This window comes from Eucalyptus grandis, chromosome 2 (genome assembly GCF_016545825.1).
Source record: "Eucalyptus grandis isolate ANBG69807.140 chromosome 2, ASM1654582v1, whole genome shotgun sequence".
NCBI classification, from domain to species: Eukaryota; Viridiplantae; Streptophyta; class Magnoliopsida; order Myrtales; family Myrtaceae; genus Eucalyptus; species Eucalyptus grandis.
The window spans coordinates 18,128,792-18,148,998 of record NC_052613.1 but is presented as its reverse complement, the minus strand read 5'-3'; the positions used below and the strand labels follow the sequence as shown (position 1 = coordinate 18,148,998).

The following is a 20,207-nucleotide window of genomic DNA, read 5'->3' as shown; positions in this document are numbered from 1 at the left end:
GACCCTAATAGGCTAGTGGCGACTCCTTTTGTGCAAAATCTCTTAAGAATATCCCAATGTCACACGGGGTATGGGCTTGGGAGAGCCCGCGCCTAATCATGGGCCTTAGGCCCTTCCTTTGGGCAATACCCCTAAACATGTTCCCTCCCCTCGAGGGTAGGTCGCGACAGCTTGGCGACTCCGCTGGGGACTTGGTTTTAAACTTTAGAGGACTTAGGCCAAAATTAATTTTGTCCAAAAATATTTTTGTTTGGCAGCGAGGATTCCAGGTACGCCCCTAACATGAAAGGTGTTAAAATGTTTTTGCAAAATGGGAGATGTAGGAATGTATGGTTTATTTTTTTCATATATGAAGTGCTGATTGCTTATAAATTGTCATGCCTGCATCCCCTGCATTGCACTACACTTTAACACACACAACCTGCCACCGGACCCGGGCTGCATAGGATCACCTAGGATGGTGTTGAGGTGGATACCACTCCGACTACAACCGCGTAGTACGAGTCGCCCACCTCTACCCCGAAATTTCTTTCTTCTCGTCGAAGGTACCCACCCCGGTCTGTGAACATGCGACACGGGTCGGTCCTTTGACGAAGCCGGAGTCATGGGTAACCTGACCCAGCCACGACCTTGTTGGTTCAGTCCGGTGATCCTATGGCTTCATTTTGGACCGTATAAAGTAGAAATCGAACCACATTCCATGTGCATGTTTATGTGATTAAAAAAAAAAGCATGAAACAAAGGTCAACACCCATTGTAAGTATCATTTCCATTTTTATTTGCTCATTTTGTATTGCATTTTCATCTTGAAATTCGCGGAAATCAATCGAATGCCTTCGGCGATGTAGGCTTATAATTAAAAAAAAAAAATGGCAATCACTTTTGATAAGTGGACATTGAAAGCAAGTTCTAAACACTTTGATTTGGCCATGTTGAACACATGGTTTTATTTAAATTTCTAGTTATGGGCTTGAAATCATTTTGAAAAAAAAAAAAAATTCAAGTTGTGATTTTATATTGGGGCACAAAAAATTGAAATTGCAGTTTTTATCAAATTTTCTCATTCCCATGTTTTGGGACTGTAATGCAAATCATTTTGTGTACAAATTCCTCAAAATAGAGATCACTTCATTTTTCTAGGAGTAAAATCACAAATCAATCTTTCAAAAATCAATGACACTTTTGCATACAAAACTTTTGGAATAAAAGTGGACATTCGATTGATGGCCGTTGATTGATAATTTTAATGATGTCTTCTCTATAAAATCTTGGCGAAATACTAAAGTCCTGTAATAAGGATTGTGGGGCATGTATCGTCGCCTCGATTTTATTGTAAGAAGCGACGTCATTAAAATATCATTTTCTCTTATTCACATATTGACATTGTCATCTTTTTGCAGGTTATGCGCGATGCTCTTTGACATTCTCATGGTGACCATTCAAGGAAGTGAATTCTAGAGCGAGGGCAAGAGTTGGTTTTTTTTTTACTTTCATCTGTAAAAGAGTCTCTTGTATTTTATTAGTCTTTATTCTTGTTAGGAAACATGTTTTCCGTTTTGGGTTTTGATTTGCAAATCCAATTGATGCTCTTGTAAATCGTGCGACACACATTGTTAATGATGGAATTCGGAAATCATCATTTAAAAAAAAAAAAAAACAAAGCAGAAAAAAATTCAGAAGTGTTTTAGGCGAACTTTTACGTCTACATTCCAAAATGAATTTCAAGAAAACTTTGCTTAAGGCCCTTTCTTCATATAGTCATTTTCTCGGGCTCATCGAACTCAAGGAGCAAGCATGCGTTGAGGTTTCGTCGGCGCCAATTTTCCATAGAGGCGGAGCGAAGTTGAATTCCATTTCAGGAAGTTTTGTTATTTGCAAATGCCTTAGGAACCAAAATAGCCCATCAATTTCATTCACTCTGCATGATGAGACAAATGAAGGGAGTTGCCAAGCATCCAAAAGGGCGAAATTGAAGGAAGAGTAAACTGTATCGATTTCAATCATCAATTTCTGATACCGTTTTTGACATGGTTTTCTTTTCCATTATCAAGGAGGCATCAAGAGTGTCAAGTTTTGTAACATTCCTAACAAACGCAGTGGAGCATTTTTAAGTCTTGTTCATCTTAAACAAGGAAAGATTCAAATGAAACAGATGGACAATATTATCCATTCCTCCATGAAAGATACCTTGGGATGTTGATCGCCCGACTTTGAAAAGGATGTATCTCATTCCTAAACTTGATTCTTTTCAGCATAAAAAATGACATGTCCTTTTCTTTGATACGGGACAGACTCGAACGAACGAAGGTTTGTCAAATAAAGAGTTGGAGAACAACGTCTGATTTAGAGAAAAATCTCTCCTTCATCCACCAGTGAAGTGTGCTAGAACAACATTGTCAGATTCATCAAGAAGGATGTATCGTTCCTAAATTGAACCTAATTAAGTATAGAGATAACCCGTTTCATCTCCTCTCCTTACAGGGTGATGAATGGGAAAAATGTTGCACCTTGACCGTAGAAGCTCCGCCTTCCATTAAGGCAATAAGCGGGCAAAGCATCTAAAGAACAATATCCTCATATGTAGAAACAAGGAGCACCCACTCTCCTTTCAAAGCAAAATCTTGAAAAACACATCTCATGATCCATATATAAAATTTTCAAGCCCATTGTCAGCTAAACATCTCTTCAAAAAGAGCATCTGAAAAAAAAAAACAAAACAAAACAGGAATCAAACTTTGTGAATTGTTGTATACAATAAATAAGTGCTTTTTATGGATAAAATTAGGGCCACATAGCCATTTTTCAATCAATTCTAGCAACTTCAAGCAAAGTTCATACCTGAAGAATGAAAACACATGAAGGGTAAATGGTGTCGATTCCAATTGCTCATTTTGGACAGCGTCTCTGACATGATTCTTTCTTTCCTTTGATAGGAAGACATCAAACGCTTAAGGGCAAATGTAACTGAAAGGTAATGCCAAGTTACCAAATATCCACGAAGGTGAATCCAAGAGATGTTAGTACCCAAAAGATGAAAGCAAATGAAGGGTAATAATATATCGTTTCCAACATTTCAATCCCTAAAGATTGTTGCACTAACATATTCTTTCATATTTTTTACAGGGTTACCGAGTCGCCATGCCACAGGTAAGTACCCTTCTTCTCATTTTTTTTAAAGTAAAAAAAAAATATGAAAAATGAGAATTTTCATTACAGAAGAGAACCTTTGGCGCTTTCCTAAAAACAAAAAATGGATAATTGAGAAAAGAAAAAAATTCTACAAACTTTTTAGCATCTTTTTTATCTCAAAATTGTTTTCTTGTTTTGTGGACTACTCATTTTGAATCAAAATTCCCTATGGAGATTAATCTACTCGGACGATCTCGGCGAGTGAAATGGAGACGTTAACCATGCCAGACAAGAAGTGCTTAGGATGAAGAAAGGCAAGCCCATTTCCAAACACATCCTTTAAACACTTTTGAGAGTTGAGTGAAAGTCGACATTCTCTTAGGACAGAAGATTCATTCGCATTGAGCGCAAAGATCGAAATGATAAAGGCATTTCCTTCATCAATCCTAAAGCACCGAGCTGACATCTTGCTACCCTTTGGGCCAAATAAAAATGATCCTTCAAAGTACCCTTGTCGAGGACAATCTTACATTGGGGCAGTACAAGGAGTTATGATCATGTTGTAGAGTGAAAGATTGAGAAAGATTCTATTACTTTCACTTGCATCAATCTTCTGGTGATAGCTTCAAAGGAATTCTCATTAGAGCTCGACTCATCCCAAGGTGAAGAAGAGCATTTCCTTCTCTACCCAAACACTGATACCTATTGCTTTAACCAATTTGGGCCTGATTATTCATTTCTAAACCCAGAGCGGTGATCATTTCCCTTCACTGGGGCAAGGCATAAGAATTGACTAAATACAATTGACAATCACGAGAAAATGTGAAAAGCATCTCGAAAGTCGTAAGAGCTACAAAAGTTCAAAAAGCAAAACGTTTGACAAACTAGGGGGCATGAAAAGCAGTGTGCCTAGTAAAAGCAAGGCCAATGCCCGTCAAGAAAAAGAGCCAAAGGGTTATATCTTATGTGAAAGAAAAATTATCAAAATCCAAGTGCTGGTGAAAAAAGAAAAAAATCATCATCGCAAAGGGCAAAGGAAATTAGAGAAAGGAGCAAAGCTCTCATGTAGAAATGATTAGTCAAGGGACTTTCGAGATGTGTAGCGTTTCAAAAGCCAAATGCCTTCGAAAGGTCGAGTGACCCGGTCATGATACTATGATGATCACTGACTCTTAAAAAACCCCCTTGAGAATTTTAAGCCTTTCAAGCCTTTCCCGAGCCAACATTACAACCCTCTTCCGAAGTCTCTTCTGATTGGGATGGTTTGAGTGAAAATGAGAATGCCACGAAGAAGCTATTGCTTGAAGAAGTGGAAGCAATCCTATCTTGTCTTCTCTTTCAAGTTCTCGACTTGTAAACCGACGAAGATAGCAACAAGTGTTCCTTTACTGGCCTCAAAGCAATAATTCATTTGTGTAAGCCCTAAACGAGCATATATTGTGGTCTTTTCAAAAGATCTTTTTGATCGATCATATTGTGCTCATCGCGAATGTTTCTGAAAGCCTTTGATCTAGGGTATGTGAGATACCCTCAGCAACCAGTTATCTCCCACATGAATGGATGGGATCAAGCAGCCATTTTATCAAAAGTGCGTGAGAAGCCCTTTCTGACTAAGAAGCTTTAGTTTGGCATGCATAATGAGCCTTGTTCACGAGTCATGATCGTCTTGATAAGAACTTAACTCCTAGAGAATTTGATGATTAATGATATATCCACAGGCAAGATGACAGTTTTGCGCCACTTGATGCTGATTGACATCGAATGCTTTTTAAAAGAAGTTGGACTTAGCTTGATTAGCTTGTTTAATTCATGTTGCAATATTGCCAATACATCTCTTGATGACGTCTCTAATGACATTCACTCAAGTTGAGTTTGACAGGATTCCTTAGTGAAGCCATGCGGTTTTCGAAGGGTTAGCGGGTGCCTCCCTAAAAACCAAAGGTTCATGGTCAACCTTAAACCATGTCATCTCACACGGTTCGTGGGTCTATCCTTAAACCACACGGTTCGTGGGTCTATCCTTAAACCACACGGTTGGTGGGTTTATCCTTAAACCACGGGGTTGGTGGCTTTCCTAAACCACACGGTTCGTGGGTCTATCCTTAAACCACACGGTTGGTGGCTTTCCTAAACCACACGGTTCTTGGGTTTATCCTTAAACCACGGGGTTGGTGGCTTTCCTAAACCACACAGTTCGTGGGTCTATCCTTAAACCACACGGTTCGTGGGTCTATCATTAAACCACATGGTTGGTGGGTTTATCCTTAAACCACGGGGTTGGTGGCTTTCCTAAACCACACGGTTTGTGGGTCTATCCTTAAACCACACGGTTCGTGGCTCTATCCTTAAACCACACGGTTGGTGGGTTTATCCTTAAACCACGGGGTTGGTGGCTTTCCTAAACCACACGGTTCGTGGGTCTATCCTTAAACCACATGGTTGGTGGGTTTATCCTTAAACCACGGGGTTGGTGGCTTTCCTAAACCACACGGTTCGTGGGTCTATCCTTAAACCACACGGTTCGTGGGTTTATCCTTAAACCACGGGGTTCGTGGCTTTCCTAAACCACACGGTTCGTGGGTCTATCCTTAAACCACACGGTTCGTGGGTCTATCCTTAAACCACACGGTTCGTGGGTCTATCCTTAAACCACAAGGTTAGTGGGTTTATCCTTAAACCACGGGGTTGGTGGCTTTCCTAAACCACAGGGTTCGTGGGTTTACCCTTAAACCACAAGGTTAGTGGGTTTATCCTTAAACCACGGGGTTGGTGGTTTTTCCTAAACCGCACGGTTCGTGGGACTATCCTTAAACCACAAGGTTCATGGTCAACCTTAAACCATGTCATCTTCTTATGACCCGGTGGGCTTTCCGTAGCCCGGAGTCCTTCAATCCCTTTCTTATGACCCGATGGGCTTTCCGTAGCCCGGAGTCCTTCAACCCCATTCTTATGACCCGGTGGGCTTTCCGTAGCCCGGAGTCCTTCAATCCCCTTCTTATGACCCGGTGGGCTTTCCGTAGCCCGGAGTCTTTCAACCCCATTCTTATGACCCGGTGGGCTTTCCGTAGCCCGGAGTCCTTCAATCCCCTTCTTATGACCCGGTGGGCTTTCCGTAGCCCGGAGTCTTTCAACCCCATTCTTATGACCCGGTGGGCTTTCCGTAGCCCGGAGTCCTTCAATCCCCTTCTTATAACCCGGTCGGCTTTCCGTAGCCCGGAGTCCTTCAACCCCATTCTTATGACCCGGTGGGCTTCCCGTAGCCCGGAGTCTTTCTTCCTCGTATTGACAAGACGCGCTTTCATAGTTATGAGTCATTTTCATCGACTTGATGCGTGCTTATGCACTCAGGGTCTCTCTATCGCCAAAATAATTTAGGTGTCTTTTGTCTTTGAATGCAACCTCTTAGAGCTCCCATTCAAAGAGGGGCAGCTGTTGACACCTAAATTTTACAATTTTATTATGTGCAAAATTAGGAATTAGTCACTAAATCAAAAAAAAACAAAAAAACAAAAGCAAAAAAAAAAAAACGTGGAAGGGGCCGTGCCCGTTTCCTTCTTGGCCCGGCCCCCGTTGGCCTCTATCCTTCTCCAGCTTGTTTCGCACGCGAAACCTGCAAAAAAGAAAAGCAACAGCAGGGCAGAAAAAGAAGAAAGACAGAACGAGAGGGGAGAGTGGGGAGGGAGAACAAAGAAAAACACAGAGAGAGAAAGAGAGCTCGAGGGGGAGAAGAGGACGGCGGCCGAGGGCGAGGAGGCCTCGTCGCCTCAATCCGACATCGTCTCGGCCGCCGCCCTCCCGCCCGACGCCCATCCTTCGCGCCGTGGCTACCAAGCGCCGGGCATCCGCCATCATCGCCGCGCCCGCCTCGAAGCGACGCCGCTGCCTCTGCTCCTCCGCCCGCAACGACCCACCGCCTGCAACTCAACGTCTACAGCCGAGCCACCGAACCTCACCACTACTTCGCGCCCCTGAAGTCGCGATACCGCCTCTGCTGGTCCCGCTCCGCATCTGCTCTGCCCGCGACTCGCGAGCCGAGCCCCGACGGTCTCTTGCTTCCGTTGCGGGCACGTCGCGTCGGCTGTTCCGCCAAAGCAACACCCGTGACTCGGCTGCTCGCGCTCTGTGCGCCCATCCGAGGAGCGTCCGAGCTGCCGCCCTCGTCCCTCTAAGCTGCCACCCTCGTCCCCACCGACGCGCCCCGCCTCAACGCCGAAGCCGTCGCTCCGGCGCGCTGTTGCGGCCGCGACGACCTGACGTCTCCGCCCGATCTTGCTCCTCGGCCCGTGACCCGACGCAGCCCCGCCGTGCCTCTACCCACGACACCGTCGTCGTCCCTCTTCTTGCTGTTGCCACCGCCACGGCCAAGTCACCGCGTCCCCCGCCGTCCCCCTCTAAGCCGCGAAAAACCTCGGGAAGAAGATGCAAACCGGGTCGAACCGGGTCGGTCGTGGATCCCAATTGGGTACGGTTTCGAATAATGTGGGCTGGTTTTAGGCTTTTGAACTTCACGGGCTTATAGGTTTAGTTGGGCTTATGAGTTTTATTTTAAGAAAATTAGATTTGGCTTTTGGGCCTCTATTTTTTAAAAAGAGAGGAGAGGGTCATTCTTGGGCTGGGCCCTAGCTTGGAGCCCACTTGGGCTGTTGGACCGAACCCGGGTCCGTCTCGGCCGGACCGATCCCGATCCGCGCCGACTAGGCCGAACCCGGGTCGGGTTGGATCGGCCCGGACCTGGTCCGGTTCAAAAAATAAAAAAATATATATATATTAATATTAAAAAAATAATTTCGAAAATCCAAAAAAATTAAAAAATTAAAAAAAAATTAAAAAAATTATTTTTCTTTAAAAAATTTAAAAAAATTTAAAAATTTCGAAAATCCAAAAAATGATGGGTTTTGATTAGGACTTGCCATGTATTACCATTTTAGGGTAATTAGACTTTTATGTACTCGTATATTAATTATGTTGCATGTTTAATTTGCATATCTAATTATGTTTGATTGCATGTGTTTAATTTTATAGCAATTAGGATCTTGGTAGTTATGGTTATTATTTTAATGATTGCGCACCCGCATGATCACCTCACATGTTAGTGGATAAGCATAAAACCAATTCAAATTGCCTGCCAAAAATCATTTTGTTAAAATGAACAAGATTAGGTATCGAAAGGGCACTAATTGGTTAATTAGTGTAATCAAGTCCCCGAACCTAGATTCTCTGATTGTGTAGGAAGTGAGGCACGCTCCCATGGCTCACTTGGTTTCTAGTCGACCCTAATAGGCTAGTGGCGACTCCTTTTGTGCAAAATCTCTTTAGAATATCCCAATGTCACGCGGGGTATGAGCTTGGGAGAGCCCGCGCCTAATCATGGGCCTTAGGCCCTTCCTTTGGGCAATACCCCTAAACATGTTCCCTCCCCCCGAGGGTAGGTCGCGACAAGGCTTGGAAGAGCTTGTTGAACCTAAGGAGTGATTTCTGGATGGCTTTCTACTGGAAAAATGGCGATGGCCAAACAATCTCTATTTGGTTTGATAATTGGCACCCTAAGGGGCCCCTAAACCTGCTTTTCTCGGATTCACTTATCTACAGCTTAGGGTTCTCTTGGCAGACTGTGTTGCTGACCTTTTCTCAGATGTTGGCTAAGCTCTTAGGATAGTGCTTGAATCATGGGGTTATCCTCTCCCGATCCTGTCGAGTGACCTGGATCGTTGTTGCTAGTGAGAAAGCTCTTCGGGTCGGTTCATGGTAGCAATGTTGTGGAACTCTATCATGAAGAAGAGAACGCGAGTCCATTGGCACTCCTTCATGTGGGACAATGTCATAATGCCTTGCTATTAGCTTAATCTTTGGCTCATTGCCAAGCGCAAACTTCTAACCCAGGCTCTCCTTCTGTCTTATGGTAGAATTGAAAGAGCTGCCTGTGCATTTTGCAAGAGTATGCCCAACTTTGTTGATCGCCTATTTTTTTATTGCCGTGTCATAGCTGGCATTGCTTTCTTTTGGGTTTCTAGATGCAATTTGCCTTAGCGCAACAGAACTTGGAGGGAGAACCTCCGTTGGGCTGCTACCTATTTGGTGGGTAAAGATTTGCCCGTTTTTCCTTTGGTGCACTTTGTCATATCATTTGGAAAAACAGGAATAGTATCATCTTTAGAGACCAGCCCCTAACAATCCTGGCCATGAAGAACCACCTCTTCAAAGTGGTCCGAGACAAGGCTATTACCTTCAAGAACATCGAAGATAATTTCAGAAATAGAAGGTTGCAGAGAAGTTGGGGCCTAGATACTGATTATTTTCACTGGGGACTCATAGGTAGTTCAATTCAACGATGACCTCTTCCTCGCCTGTGGCGTGTTTGGTAGCTAGTTGTCCATGCCGTGCTTCTTTTGGTTTTGGTGTTGTAGTGTGTGTGCCGCGCTTTGCGACTTTTACATCTTGTCACCCTTCCACTTCCTTTGTTCCTGTATCTGGAGTGTAAGTTTCTGGTGACGAGATCTTTTGTACATTTGACATTTCCTCAATATATTCTTACATTTTGCCAAAAAAGTAAAAATAAAAAATAATTCAATCATCAATTTGATTGAAATTTCTAATCTTCACTATCCAAAGGACTACTTCAGCAACACTATCCATCTTCATCTATCCACAATTCTACCTCTACGGGATCTCCTAATCTAGCAAATCTAGAGGGTTTTAGTTTCAGAAATTGTTCTACTAAGCTTTGCATTCTACGGTCACCTCCTACCTGTTGTTGGGCTTGCCTTTCCAATAAGGTTCCTACATTAGCAAGTGCTTCCAATATTCCTTCCACATAGGGATCCATGGTCATTCCTCGTCCATTTCTACTCATCCTGACAATTCTGGTTTCTGCACATCGGTCACTACTCATTAGGCTACCGAGTCTCCTTACAAAACAAATAAGTAACAACTGCAACAATTGTTATTGATATCCTATGAGTAACATAAGTTACTTGTTCCTTACAAAGAAAATATCATTATCCTAACGCATAGTCACTACCGCACCTTATCACTCCAGATAAATCTTATGCTCTAATATCAAAAACACTGTAACGAGCAGTTGTGACGTCCCAAATCGTCACGTACTAAGCGCAAGCGGAATTATAATTATCATTAACATCTTACCTAACTTATAAACTCCTTTAGATAACCTATAATGTTTACCATTGAAGGTTAGCATGTATAACATGGATTATTTAAAATCTCAAGTTTATATTATGAGGTTATCCTGCAATTCACTCTACCTTCAATTCAAGTATTGGCCAAATCATTCATGCACATAAACAAGAACACAAGAAACTTCATTACTTCTTTTCATCATCAGGGCTTACAAAATTTATCAACCTAGACTCTTTCCATGTTCATCGCCTATATATATACAACATGTACATAATAAAAGTAAGGCGTAACACAAGCCAGGGATAAAGGGTGAGGGTATCTACTCCAGAGTTTCCACACAGCTCGCATCTAACAAAAAACAAAAGTCAGTCAGCCTCTACACAATCCAAGGCGTCTAGGCGCCGTCCATCCCTGCTCCAGGTCCTCCTGCTCCAAAGGGTAAAGGTCCTGCAATTCAAGAAAATCCTTCTACAAATCTTTGGTAATATCTAGCTAAACCTAGAAAACTTCGTATTTCTGTCACTGTCGATGGTCTAGGCCAATCAATCATAGCCTCAACTTTAACTGGGTCCACCGATATTCCTTCACCGGTCACCACATGTCCTAAAAATGTCACTTGGTCCAACCAAAATTCACATTTACTAAATTTAGCATACAGTTTGTGTTCTCTAAGAGTTTGCAGCACAATCCTTAAATGTTCTTCATGTTCATCTTGTCTCTTTGAATACACCAAAATATCATCTATAAAGACTATCACAAATTGGTCCATAAAAGACTTAAATACTATGTTCATAAGGTCCATAAAAGCTGCTGGGGCATTCATCAATCCAAATGGCATAACCAAAAATTCATAGTGTCCATATCTAGTTTGAAAAGTTGTTTTAGGAATATCTTCTTTCCTTATCCGTAATTGATGATATCCTGATCTTAAGTCAATCTTTGAGAAAACTGACGCTCCTTGTAATTGATCAAATAGGTCATCAATCCTTGGTAATGGGTACTTATTTTTAATTGTCACTTGATTCAATTGCCTATAATCAATACAAAGGCGTAATGATCCATCCTTCTTTCTAACAAATAACACTGGTGCACCCCATGGGGAAACACTTGGTCTAATAAATACTTGGTCAAGTAATTCTTGTAATTGTACCTTCAATTCCTTTAATTCTGTCAACGTCATCCTATAAGAAGCTTTCGATATGGGTTTTGTACCAAGTGCCAATTCAATAGTAAACTCAATCTCTTGCTCTAGGGGTAATCCTATCAATTCCCCGAGAAATACATTAGAAAATTCTAGTACTACACGGATATCCTCAAGTTGTACTTCCTTCTTGGTTTGTTCACTTGCATATGCCAAATACCCTTAACAACCATTTCTAAGAAATATGTGGGCTTCTAATGCATTAATAAGAGGTATAGAGGGAGTTGTCTTTCCATCATAAAATTCAAAACTTGGCCTATCTGGTGGGTCAAATCGAATCATCTTCCTATAACAATCCACACTAGCTCGGTGTCTATGCAACCAATCCATTCCTAGAATTACATCAAAGTCATACATAACTAACACCATCAAATCAGCTAACAAGTGTTGTCCACCTATACGGACAGTGAAATCCCTACACACTGAATTAGATAAAATGACATCCTTTAATGGAGTAGAGACACTAAGAGGCACTTCTAACAATTCAGGTTCCATCCTATTCAGTCGCACAAATTGAGCAGATACAAAGGAATAGAGAGTTGCTCCAGTGTCGAACAAAGCATAAGCATTCTGATTGGGCAAGGAAATGATACCTGTAATAACTGTTTGAGACCCTTCAGCCTCATCCTGAGTAATCGCATAAATTCTTCATTGAGCTGGGGGTTGTTGGTTATCTCTTGGTGGTAATGGTCTACCTAAATTCTGTTGTGGTTGTGGCTGCTGCATTCTTTTCTGAGGACAATCTCTCATATAATGCCCTAACTGTCCGCAATTAAAACAAACATTTGTTCTATAACATGGTCCAAACCCATGTGATCTACCACACCGACAACACTCATTGTTACCATACTGTGGTCGTTCCATTAGTTGATTATTCCACACTTTTCTAGGATTCTCAATCTTATTCTTCTTGTTTTGCACAAATGGTCACTTTCCAACCTAATGAGATCTCTTATTATAACGAAAATTCGATGAGTCTCCTCAAGATTGTGGTCTTACCTGATATGCCGATGTCTGGTTTCTTGACATCAAATCTCTTTCCATTAGCTGTGCCCTTTCATACAATTCACTATAATCCTTCAAATTCAAAGGCACCAATCATCCTCTTATATTAGACCTTAACCCATTCAAGAATCTCTTAGCCTTATCCTCTGGATATTCTATTAATCTAGAGGAAAATCTAGAGAGCTCAGCAAATCTCGCCTCATACTGATCTATAGTCAAGTTATTTTGGGTCAACTGCATAAATTCCATTACCTATTTATCCCTTGCACAGTCTGAAAAATAATTACTATAGAAGACTCCTACAAATCCAGTCCAAGTCACATCTACACCTTCAGTGAATACTGTTCCTTTTGTCGCTTTCCACCAATAATCAGCATTTCCTTGAAGTTGATATTCTACTAATGATACCTTCTCTACATCAGTACAATTCAGCAATGCAAATATCTTTTCCATCTCATCTATCCATCTCCTTTGCCTCGTGTTCAATTCCTTTTGAGAGAATAGTTACTTTAAACTCTTGTGATCCGTAAAAATTTCAAATCTTTCTCCATAAAGATAATGTCTCCAAATCTTTAAAGCAAAAACAATGGCAGCTAGCTCTAAGTCATGGGTAGGGTAATTCAATTCATGTGGTTTCAATTGTCTCGATGCATATGTTATAACTTTCCTGTGTTGCATAAGAACACATCCTAATCCTTTATGAGAAGCGTTACTATACACCACAAAACCTCCAGATCCTATGGGTATTGTTAACACTGGTGCCGTCGTCAATCTCCTCTTGAGTTCTTGGAAACTTTGCTCACATTCCTCTGACCAATCAAATTTTGAATTTTCTGGGATAGTTAAATTTCATGGACGTTTTTGTGTGCCTAGTAATGACGAATTGAAGAGAGAAATTCTGACTGAAGCTCATCATAGTAGTTATAGTATTCACCTAGGAAGTACAAAGATGAATAGGAACCTTCGTCAATATTTTTGGTGGAACGGAATGAAGACTGATATTGCTAAGTATGTTGCAAGATGTCTGACATGTCAACAGGTGAAAGCTGAACATCGAAAGCTTGCAGGATTGCTAAAACCATTGGAAATTCCAGAATGGAAGTGGGAACATATAACCATGGACTTTGTAGAAGGATTGCCAAGGACTTCAAGCGGTCATGACTCAATTTCTGGGAAATAGTAGACCGATTAACAAAGTCAGCACACTTTTTAGCTATCAGGATAGACTATTCACTAGAGAAGTATGCCACATTGTATGTTAGACGAATAGTACGACTGCATTGTGTTCCTGTAACCATAACATCAGATAGAGATCCGCGATTTACGTCAAATTTTTGGAAGAGTCTTCAACTTGCCTTAGGAACTAAACTCCAATATAGTACTGCCTTTCATCCACAGACAGACGGGCAATCAAAGAAAACTATACAAACATTGGAAGATATGCTAAGAGCTTATGTCATTGATTTCAAAGGAAATTGGGATGAGAAATTACATTTAGTGGAATTTTCTTATAACAATAGTTTTCAGCAGAGTATTGGTATGGCTCCATTTGAAACTCTATATGGTAGAAATTGTAGAACCCCTATTTGCTGGAATGAAGTTGGAGAGCAGAAGTTGACAGGACCAGAAATAGTCAAATCACATTGGAAGCAGTGAAGACTATACAAGAACAACTCAGGACAGCTAGAGTAGACAAAAGAGTTATGCAGACAAATGTCGTAGACCTTTAGAATTCAATGTAGGAGATCATGTATTTTTTAAAGTATCACCTATGAAGAATGTGTCAAGATTTGGGAAGAAAGGAAAGTTCAGCCCAAGATTTATAGGACCTTTTGAAGTATTATTAGAAAGGATTGGAGAGTTAGCATATAGAATAGCATTACCACCAAAGCTATCCAGTATTCATGATGTTTTTCATGTATCTATGCTTAGGAAATATGAGCCGGATCCAACTCATGTGTTAGATTTTGAGGTACTAGAAGTAGATGAAAGAACTAGATATGTAGAAGAGCATGTGCAAATTTTGGATCGAAGAGAGAAAGTATTGAGGAATAAGACTATACCTTTAGTCAAAATTTTGTGGCGATGCCATGATTCAGAGGAAGCAACTTGGGAAAATGAGGAAGAGATCATACAAAAGTATCCTCAGCTTTTCAAGTGAATAAGGTAAGACTTCAATTTCGAGGACGAAATTTTCTAAGTAGGGGAGAGTTGTGACATCCCAAATTTCATTGACTTTCATTAGTGTAATTAGATCATTAGGAACTTAGATTAATTAGATTGGGCCAGAAAGTGAACCCGATGGATCGTGAGAAACGTGTGGGCTTGAGAAGTGAGTGGGCCACACGAATTGGACTTAAGAAATCAAATGAGTGATTATGGGCTTGGACTTGGCTTGAAGCGGGCCAAGGTTCGAAATTATTAGATTTGTAGATTTGGTTTAGTGGGCCCAGATTGTTATAGATTGAGCTTGTTGGGCCGGGAATGAATATTTAGGCCCGAATGACTTTATTTTATAGATTATAGTTATGATAACTTGATTAATGTTTATAATGCTAATATCAATTTCTAACTTTAGCATTCTTTTTGTGATGAATTCTTTATAGACTAACATTGACTAGTCAATATGTTATATGTTATGACTTTGTATAATTGGGATTAAGTAGAAACAACAGGCAATTAGATGAAAATATTAGAAGCTAATGAACTAACGAATGATATCAATAAATTGTTAATTGGCGACGATCGACAGATGGCGAAAATCTTCATGCATGAAAGCCACGACACTTTTCTCTCTCTCGATTCTCTCATCAACACCTACGATTTTTCTCAATCCATAGAACCGAAGATGGCAACTCCAAGGAAGCATAATCATTAGCCAAATCTAATCATTACACTAGCCTAGGGGTTAGTTTGTAGACCTATTTCCCCCTTAAGCTTCGTAGTCTCTCTCTCTCTCTCTCTCTCTCTCTCTCTCTCTCTCTCCATATAAAACCAAACAACCCATCTTCATCTTCTTCTTTCTTTTTCTCTCGGCTGAGCAGCGAAAAACCAGAAGCAAACCAGCGATTTCTCCTTCTTGCATGCTGATTTTGAGTGTTGATCTTGAAGCATCTCTGTTTTGTTTAGTAGCTGAAGCAAGGTAAGGAAAGATCTAACTCTAAATTGAAAGTTAACCATTGTTTCATCAAGGGAGCTTGAGGATCTAACCAAACAGTGATGGATATAGTTTGTAGTTGTTGTTTTGTGATTGATCTAAGCTTAGTGAGTGTTAGATTGAAGGTAGGAGCTATTGCATGTCACTCTTGAGTCTTGCATGTCTCGAAATCCAAGTGAGAGTATCCTGTTTTGTTGAGCGAAGTGATGAAATGGATGCCGAGTGTGTGGTTTTGGTAGAAATCATGATAAGTGGCTTACGGATGCAATGACACTTTGAGCCGAGCTGTGGAATTGATCATTTGTTAGAGAAAGATATGCTGAAGTTTCTTTGAGTTGCTGTGAGTAAGCATTGGAGTATTTTAGAAGAGATTTGTGGATAGACAAGTTGTTTCGTTGAGTTAGAAGTGAGAAAATTTGTGTATCTATTCTGTTCTAGGTGAAAACGGTTATGGAGTCTTCTGTTTGTGTTTAATTTTCTTTATGTATGTTAATAGAAATAAGAAAGAAACCATTCTACATGATAGAACATCTATAAGATCAAGTTATACACATAGCTATAACCATATGAATATATAAAACGTAGAGATAGAAGTGAACTTAGTAAAACCAGTAAACTGTTTTGTGAGAAACGGTTTGACCTTTACTGATTGTACGAATTTTCTGTATTTACCTAGTTAGATTTGGACTTCGAATCCTTAATTAAAATTGTATAAAACATCTTAATGAATAACGTGTCAAAATTTGAGACTAAATCGATAATATTTGGCTAGTGAAACAATTTTCTTTGTAGATACGAAATCTGGACGTCGGTACAGGGTACTAGTAAAGATTATGGCGACTGTTACTCTTAATACATTGAGAATCAGACTTAATTTTCTTCACGGGAATTGTTATTCTATATCTTAAATATAACATACTAAAATTTGGTAATATTTCGACAAGAATTGATATACCTTTTGTATCTGAAACCGAAACTGTACATTTAGTTAGTAAACTATCTGGACCCGAGAACATATATTAGATGAAGTGTCTTTTATATTAGGTCTTCGTGATGTACATAGAGCCTAATAAACCTCATAATAGATGTTAGTCATATAAGATTAAGTCTCATATATCATTTGAGATATAAGTGCATATAGAATCATGTGTGTGCAATGAGTGCGGTGCATAGTGCTTGATTATGGAATAAATATCTGTTCGCCATGGAATGGGACATGACGTAATGGGTTTTATCTTATAATTTGGACACACACGTGTGCTAGGTTCATGAGAGTTATTAAGATACTTTGGAGTCTTTCATTTTGCATACGATAAATGCATTAATCAAAGGTGTGGTGGTGTGAATGTGTGCTTAAGATGAATGATCCCATCGGTAGAGAGATACCGGTGATGCCCCTAGAAGTTTGGGATGCCCTTGTGTGTGATCAAGGATGCCTCGGTTGTGTGATACTGAGATGCCTCAGAGTGAGATGCCCTTTTGCGTGATCAAGGAGGACCTTGGTTGTGTGATGCCGGGATACCTCGGAGTGAGATGCCCACAATTAGAGGTATTGTGGAAGTCCGGATAACGTACTTTTTGGAAGTGACTCTATCAGGCTGGTAGAGTCTCGGTTGTGACTGATTCAATGGTGGATTTTATGCACACTAAATATAATTCTATTTGGCGAGTGAGTTCATTTATTATTGTTGCATTACATCTTGATATGATATTGAGTTTGAGAAAGGTAAGCATAGAAATGGATGCTCATAAGGTGATTATGTACATATTGTGTTATTATCCAATTGTTTATGCTGGTGATATACTTCCTTTAGCATCCTAAATTGTTTGATGATTCACTTGTAACTTTGATGGCTATGGATTGTTTAAGTTAGAGTTTTATCATTCTTTATTGAGCAAGGTTGTTTGCTCATGCCTTACATTTTCAGGTTGATAGCATGGATGTACCGCCAGTAGCTCGATACGGGGCGGTAGTGCGTCTTGATGTTTCTCTTCATGACGTGTATGATCCTGACATTTACATGGTTTTCTCCAAATATGAGGCGACTTTATGGCTGGATGACGGTAGAGCTGAGTTATTACCGATGTCGTTCGTTGCATGGTTTATCAACCATGAAGGGGAGATGTTCGGACCTTTACGAGAACGACTTAGGACAGCTCAAAGTAGACAAAAGAGTTATGCAGACAAATGTCGTAGACCTTTAGAATTCAATGTAGGAGATAATGTATTTTTGAAAGTATCACCTATGAAGAATGTATCAAGATTTGGGAAGAAAGGAAAGTTCAGCCCAAGATTTATAGGACCTTTTGAAGTATTAGAAAGGATTGGAGAGTTAGCATATAGAATAGCATTACCACCAAAGCTATCCAGTATTCATGATGTTTTTCATGTATCTATGCTTAGGAAATATGAGCCGGATCCAACTCATGTGTTAGATTTTGAAGTACTAGAAATAGATGAAAGAATTAGAAATGTAGAAGAGCCTGTGCAAATTTTGGATCGAAGAGAGCAAGTATTAAGGAATAAGACTACCCTTAGTCAAAATTTTGTGGCGATACCATGATTCAGAGGAAGCAACTTGGGAAAGTGAGGAAGAGATCAGACAAAAGTATCCTCAACTTTTCAAGTGAATAAGGTAAGACTTCAATTTCGAGGACGAAATTTTCTAAGTAGGGGAGAGTTGTGACATCCCAAATTTCATCGACCTTCATTAGTGTAATTAGATCATTAGGAACTTAGATTAATTAGATTGGGCCAGAAAGTGAACCCGATGGATCATGAGAAATGTGTGGGCTTGAGAAATGAGTGGGCCACACGAATTGGACTTGAGAAATCTAATGAGAGATTATGGGCTTGGAGTTGGCTTGAAGCGGGCCAAGGTTCGGAATTATTAGATTTGTAGATTTAGTTTAGTGGGCCGGGATTGTTATAGATTAAGCCTATTGGGCCAGAGATGAATATTTAGGCATGAATGATTTTATTTTATAGATTATAGTTATCATGACTTAATTAATGTTTACAATGCTAATATAAATTTCTAACTTTAGCATTTTGTGATGAATTCTTTATAGACTAACATTGACTAGTCAATATGTTATGTCATTCGATATGTTATGCCATGACTTTGTATAATCACAAAAGGATTGAAATTAAGTTGAAACAAAAGGGAATAAATGGAAAAATATTAGAAATCAATGAACCGACTAATGACTCGGATTAGAGACTAATTAATTTTGAGTGACAAATTAAACTTAGAGGCCACAACACCTCTCTTCTCTCTTTGTTTTTCTTCACCCACGGTTTTGATACCCACGAACCGAGACATGTAAACTTCAAGGAAAACAATCATTAGCAAATTTCATCATTACTCTAGCCTAGGGATTAGTTTGTAGACCTATTTTCCCCCTTAAGTTTCGTACCTCTCTCTCTCTCTCTCCATATAAAACCCAGCAACCCATCTTCATCTTCTTCTTTCTTTTCTCTCAGCTGAGCGGTAGAACCAGAAACAAAACAGAAGCAAACCAGTGATTTCTTCTTCTTGCATGCGAGATTTTGGTGTTGATCTTGAAGCATCTTTGTGTTGTCTAACAGCTGAACAAGGTAGGGAAAGATATAACTCTAAATTGAAAGTTATCCATTGTTTTGTCAAGAAAGCTTGCGCATCAATCCAAACGATGAAAGATTTAGTTTGTAGTTGTTGTTTTGTGGTTAATCTAAGCTGAGTAAGTGTTAGATTAGAGTTAGAAGCCATTGCATGTTGTTTTTGAGGACTGCATGTTTCGAAATCCTTGTGAGTATGCTGTTTTGTTAAGCGAAGTGATGAAATGGATGCCGAGTGTGTTGTTTTGGTAGAAATCATGATAAGTGGCTTACGGATGCAACGACACTTCGAGCCAAGCTGTGGAATCGATCATTTGTTAGAGAAAGATATGCTAAAGTTGCTTTGAGTTGCTGTGAGTACGCATTGGAGTATTTTAGAAGAGATTTGTGGATAGACAAGTTGTTTCGTTGAGTTAGAAGTGAGAAAATTTGTGTATCTATTCTGTTCTAAGTGAAAACAGTTATGGAGTCTTCTGTTTGTGTTTAATTTTCTTTATGTATGTTAATAGAAATAAGAAAGAAACTATTCTACATGATAGAACATCTATAAGATTGAGTCATACACGTAGCTATAACCATATGACTATAGAAAATGTAGAGATAGAAGTGAACTTAGTAAAACCAGTAAACTGTTTTGTGAGAAACAGTATGACCTTAACTGAATATACGAATTTCTGTATTTACCTAGTTAGATTTGGACTTCTAATCCTTACTTAAAATTGTAGAGAAAATCTTAAGGAATGACGTGTCAAAATTTGAGATTAAATCGATAATATTTGGCTAGTGAAACAATTTTCTTTGTAGATAAAGAATCTGGACGTCGGTACAGGGTACTAGTAAAGATTATGGCAATTGTTACTCTTAATACAATGAGAATTAGACTTAAGTTTATTCATGGGAATTGTTATTATATATCTTAAATATAACATAATAAAATTTGGTAGTATTTTGACAAGAATTGATATACCTTCTGTGTC

The 20,207-nt window shown here is 39.8% G+C and overlaps 1 pseudogene; it reads left to right on the top strand.

The window, feature by feature from the left end:
- The first annotated feature begins 17,085 nt into the window (after window positions 1–17,085).
- LOC120290545 lies at window positions 17,086–18,260 on the top strand (annotated as a pseudogene).
- Window positions 18,261–20,207: the final 1,947 nt, after the last annotated feature.